The sequence below is a fragment of the Macaca thibetana genome, chromosome X (assembly GCF_024542745.1).
Source record: "Macaca thibetana thibetana isolate TM-01 chromosome X, ASM2454274v1, whole genome shotgun sequence".
Lineage (NCBI taxonomy): Eukaryota > Metazoa > Chordata > Mammalia > Primates > Cercopithecidae > Macaca > Macaca thibetana.
Window position 1 is genome coordinate 86,071,101 of NC_065598.1, and position 6,092 is coordinate 86,077,192.

Sequence of the window (6,092 nt, forward strand, 5' to 3'; positions counted from 1 at the left end):
ATTATTTTGAAACATGTTTCTTCAATGCCTAGTCTGTTGCTGATTTTTATTATGAATAAATGTTTATCCAAAGTTTTTCATTTTTACAGTGATTTATTATGTTTCTTAAAGTAAAACAAGAAAAACAAATTCTAAAATTATAACTTTAAATTAAGTGGTTAAAATTTCAGATGGCAGAGCCAATAATTGGTAACAGCTTCTTTAAGTTCATATTAATAGTCCAATTGAAAACACTAAAAACACTACCTGGCAATAGTTTGAAAGAATCAGAAGGGTTCCGTGAAGGGAAAAAAATATCCAAACATGAAAAATACCTGCAAAACACAAGATTTTCCTTTTCATTTTATAATCTAAACTTGTAAAATTTTTATAAATACATGATCATTCTACACAATGCAGATCTTCTAGAGCATTTCTAAAGGATATTACAGTTTTTGGTCTTAAGGAGTAAAGACTAAGATGGAAAAGGAGATGAAAACAGTGAAATCTGAGGAAGCAATACACGCTCTACACACAAGCAAACTGTAGTTCATTCAGTCAAGTTAGCAATTACAGTTCAGTACATGATTTTTTTTCTTTTTTCTTTTTATTTTATTTTTTTAAATTATACTCATGATTTTCAAGACAACTAAGAAATTAGGACACAGGTATTTCCCCTTCCTAAATTTAACAATTCTTTTAAAAGCTCTGATGTATCCATAAAGGAGTGTTGATTTTTGTGGATTTTTTTCCAAAAGGAAACAAAAGTTTTCATCCCTAAATTCACATACACAAGTTAAGTGAAACTATAAGGTAGTTTTAGACTACCCAGTGAAATAGAATTGTTGGTACCATTTGAGGCAGGTGCTACCCTCCTTAGTCAGTTCAAAACATGAGTCAGTAAAAGAAATACACATTGGTGTGCCTCAAACAACTATAAAACATTTCAATATTCTTCAAATATCATGTTTAATTAACTCCTAAGGTAACAGACTTCTAGAATGTTGTGTCTTAATGGTGTACTTGAATCAATACTAGCAACAGAATGCAAAATTCAGAACTGCAATAAAAGCAAAATCATCATTAAAAAAAAACCCAATCCTTATGTAAAAAGTGGGAGAACTGAGTGTGAAATACTAACACCAAATGTCTGAAGGCATAATTTTTGTTTGTGGAAGACAGAATGAAGAGATAAATGCACCTAATCAAGACCAAATGGAAGACAGTGAAGAGTATGAAAAATGTTTAAAAAGGAAAAGGAAAAAGAAGAAGGAAAATGGAAAAGAGACAGTCAGCAAAAGAATTACTAGACAGATCAAAAATAAGAGAAAATGAGGCATGTGCTTATGGCTCTTTTTTTTTTGTCTGTCCTTTGTGTTCCTAAATAACTTAAAATGTACGTGGCATGTAGGCCACACTAGCAGGCAAGAACGAGCCTTGTCATGGATAGAGATGAAAGATCTGAGGCAAATGAATTGTTTTATTTTTTGTTTTTGCTTTTAATTCATACCTGAAAGCCTTGAATCCTTGCTAAATATTCCAGTTGTTTTGAAGGTTGTACTGGAGAACAAGGGGGAGTAGGAGAACTTCCTTTTAAACCTGTGGCTTCAGCTGTAGAAGATTTTCCATTCAGAAGGAGTTCCTTGGCAATTGTAGCTGAACTATTCGATGTGGCAGATATACTGAAAAAATAACTTGAAGGTTGGTTCATATCTCTGGGTGACAAATAGCCTAGAATAGTGCCAGAGATTACTTTGTGGCGGCTGGCTTCCCTCTCTTGATAAACATCAGGAGACAGATGAAGAATTCCTTTTAGAGTACTATTTGTTGGTTCAGGAGACCCAGGCTTTGGATCACTCCATCCTTTGTTTTCCCCTGTTTTCTCAAGTTGATCCTGAAGATTAGTAGATGCTTTATAACCAAGTTGTAATAGCATTGGTTCTGCAGCTTTTTAAAATTTATTTTATTTATTTATTTATTTATTTATTTATTTATTTTGCCTATCTTTTTATTAGGTCCTGTTCCTGTAGCAGCTTCAGTGCCTACCTGCACATACATCACAAATTCTTGACATCGAGGCATTTCTCTTTCTGAAAGCAAAACATAATCTTGCTCCTTTTCCTTTTTGGCTTGTTGAATTTGCACCAGGCAGCTAATAGGGTTCATTCCTTGGCCATATTCTGGTCCGGCCTTTACTATAGTTTTGGGGTGTTTAAAAAAAATAGTTTTGGCTTTTCCACCACAGGAAGAGGTGGAAGTTTTTTAAGCTCCTGTAATATGGTGGTTGCAGCACGCTTCTTGGAGAGTGTTTTGCTATTTCCCTCTCCTTCTGTAGAGAACTCTCCTACTGACAGTCGAGTAGCAAAGCTTTTCATATGTGGTGGTCCACTTTCTTTAATAACCTCAAAACTAAATGGCATATTTCACTTCAGAGCAATTTCAAACACTAAGCTGATCTCAGACTTATCTGCATCTTTGTCATCATCCATATCCTTTCCTGATTCACCATTCTGAGGCAGTCTTTCTGGAATAGGTTCAATCTGCAGTGCTTGGAGGGCTTTCATTGCAGCATTGTGTCTAGCAGCTTGTCGAGTCTTTCCTTCCCCCAAAAATTCATTATTTCCTACAGTGAGCTGAACATAAAAGATCTTAGGCATTGGGCAATGATACCTCTGATGGTACAGGCCCCGAAAGTTGTAATTAGCTCTATAACTTGGGAATGGCTTTGGATCTAATGGCCTGTAGATGGCAGGTTCTGCCCCTTTTCATAGCAAGCACGTTCAGTTCCGCAGTGAGTGTTATACTGCCTGGGTTAATGTTAACATTACTTTTGGGTGGCTTCTAAACCGTTTTGGGAAGCGTAGATTCAGCCAAAGCTTTATTAGCAACAGGCTGTTGAGCCTTCTTTATACTGCTGCCTTCAGATTCCCATGTCCGCTCACCAAGACTCAGTTGCGCTGAGAACATCTTTGAATGAATCAGAAGTTTATACTGGTGTTGGACTCTATCGAAATGGGCTAACTCATTTACCAGACACATTGCAGTTTTCTCTTTTGAGTTGGCCAATTTTATCTTGGAGAGAAACTGATTTATCTGAAGCATGTTAAGACAATATTGACCAAACTGCTGTATCCCTTACGGCTCCAAAAACTTCTGAGCCTTGGTCGAATTACTTTGTGTATCCTTGAGTTCTTCTTTTTCTGTCTTCTTCTTCTTTCCTCCTCCTCCTCCTCCTCCTCCTCCTCCTCCTCCTCCTCCTCCTCTTCTTCTTCTTCCTCTTCCTCTTCCTCCTTCTCCTTCTCCTTCTCCTTCTCCTTCTCCTTCTCCTCCTCCTCCTCCTCCTCTCTTCAGTCTTTAAAAAGTAAGCTAAAATCATCCTTGTGGTAGGCAGCCTCTCCACTCTGCCTTCCGCCGCCCTGCGACCTAGCGCGGCCATTGTTTGCTGCGCTGCTCCTGTAATTTGGCCTGTAGTTTGTTTTGTTTGTTGTGTTTTTGCCAGGTTTTAGTTTCAGGGTGATACTGGCTTCACAGAATAAGTTAGGGAGATGTCCCTTATCCTCATCTTTTTAGAAGAGTTTCAATAGAATTGGTATCACCTCTTCTTTGTACATCTAATAGAAATCAGCAGTGAATCTTTCTAATGTGAGGCTTTTTCTGGTTGGTAGTTTTTTTGTTTGTTTGTTTGTTTTGTTTGTTTTTTTTTTCTGTTTCAATCTCAGAACTTCATATTAGTCTGCTCAGGGTTTCAATTTCTTCCTGATTCAATATTAAGATGTTGTGTGTTTTGAGGAAGTTATCAATTTTCCCTGGATTTTCTCCTAGTTTTTGTGCATACAAGTGTCCATCATAGTCCCTGAGATTCTTTTGTATCTCTGTGGGATCCTTTGTAATATCACCTGTCTCATTTCTGATTGTGCTATTTGGATCCTCTCTCACTTTTTCTTTGTTGATCTGGCTAGTGGCGTATTGATCTTGTTTATCTTTTCAAAAAACCAACTTTTGTTTTGTTGATTATTATGTACATTGGGATCTCATTTTGGTCAGTTTGCTAGCAAGGGCGAATATGTGACTTACCCTTGGCAAATTCATGTGGGTCTACAGCAACCTCAATTCTTGCCTCCTCAGAAGAAAAAATTTGACTGAGGGGTACAAGGCAGAAAAAGAGACTGAGGCAAGTTTCAGAGCACGGCAGAAGTTTATTAAAAAGCTTTAGAGTAGGAAATAAAGGAAGTACACTTGGAAGAGACCCAAGTGGGCACCTTGGAGGTCAAGTGCCCTGTTTCACCTTGAACATTGGATTTTATGTGCTGACCTACTTCTGGCATCTTGCACCCCTTTCCTTTCATTCTTCCCTTAGGGTGACCTACCTGCATGTGTGGTGCCCTGGTTGCACTTGGGAAGTGAGTATGTGCAATGTATTTACCGGAATTGTATGCATGCTAACCTGAGGCTTTCTTCCCTTTTGCAGTATTATGCCCCTGGAAGGTCGTACTGCACCATTTTGTCTCTTAATGCACACATTGAGCCCATTCACCCATTTCCTGAGATCTTATTGGAAGCTGCCAATTACCGATTTCAAGTGTTTTTATCTATTGGGAAACTGCCTCTTCCTGGTGTTGGCTGCAATCAATTGCCATTTTAGAGAGGCAATGTGACAACTGCCAAACCATCATCTGATGGTGGCCTGACCTTCCTACTGGCTGGGGGAGAGCCCTCTCCTGCGCTGCTCATGCCTGACTAGCTACCTACTGTAACAAGTTCAGCTCACATTTTAGACATATCACTTCTTCTTCTAGCTTTGGGGTTAGTTTGTTCTTATTTTTCTAGTTCCTTCAAGTGTGAACTTTGATCATTAGTTTGAGATTTTTCCTAACTTTTTGAGGTAGGTATTTAGTGCTATAAACTTTCTTCTTAACATTGCTTTTGCTGCTTTATAGAGATTTTTATATGTTGTGTCTCTGTTTTTATTTATTTTAAAGATTATTTAATTTCTTCCTTACTTTCACTGTTTACCCAAATGTCATTCAGGAACTAGTTGTTTAATTATCATGTAATTGTGTGTTTTAAAGAGATATTCTTGGTATTAATTTCTGTTTTTATTCCAGTATGGTCGAGATTATGGTTGGTATTATTTCTATTTTTTTGAATTAATTGAAACTTGGTTTATGACCTAGCATATGGTTGATCTTGGAGTATGTTTCATGTGCAGATGAGAAGAATGTATATCCTCTTGTTGATGGGCAGAGTATTCTGTAGATGTCTATTAGGTCCAACTGGTCAAGTGTTGGGTTTAAGTCCAAAATTTCTTCTTAGTTTTCTGCCTAGAAAATCTGTCCACTGCTGTCAGTGAGGGGTTGACATTCCCCATTTGTTATTGTGTGTCTGTCTAAGTGTTTTCGTAGGTCTAGAAGTACTTGTCTTATGAATCTGGGTGCTCAAACGTTAGGTGCTTATATATTTAGGATAGTTAAGCCTTTTTGTTTATTAAAACCCCATATAATTATATAATGAGGTTCTTTTGTCTTTTGTTACTGTTGTTAGTTTAAAGTCTCTTTTATCTGATATAAGAGTAATGACCCCTGCCCTTTTAAGTGTCCTATTCACACGGTAGATCTTTCTCCAACGCTTTACTTTGAGCCTATGGGTGTCATTTATGTGCAGGATGGGTCTCTTGAAGACGTTAGATAGATGTGTCTCTTTAAAAATCCAACTTGCAACTGTGTGTCTTTTAAATGGAGCACTTCAGTCATTTACATTCAATGTTAATATTGATATGTTAGGTTTTGACCCTATCCTGAAGTTGTTAGCTGCTTGCTTTGTAGTTTCAGTTGTGTAGTCGCTTTGTATGGTATTTCCCTCTCAGTGTCTCCAAGCATCTCCACAAGTTAACGCCAGGGCTTGGGAGAAGCAAAATGCTTTCCTTCAGCCTGGCTGCTCAAATTCCACAGTGGAAAGAGGAGTCACAGAGAGGTTCTCTGCCTCTCTCATGTACTGGGGCATAAATAGGCATCTAATAAATGTCATTGAATGGAGATTTCCAAGTCAGAAAGTCACAAAAACGTATACTAACTCAGTGTAAAGTAAAATAGGGGAGAATCAGTAAACAACAGCTC

The 6,092-nt window shown here is 37.6% G+C and overlaps 1 pseudogene; it reads right to left on the reverse strand.

Annotated features, from left to right (window-relative positions):
• Positions 1-1,476: 1,476 nt before the first annotated feature.
• Positions 1,477-2,961, reverse strand: LOC126945360 (double-stranded RNA-binding protein Staufen homolog 2-like; annotated as a pseudogene).
• Between the last annotated feature and the right edge of the window lie 3,131 nt (positions 2,962-6,092).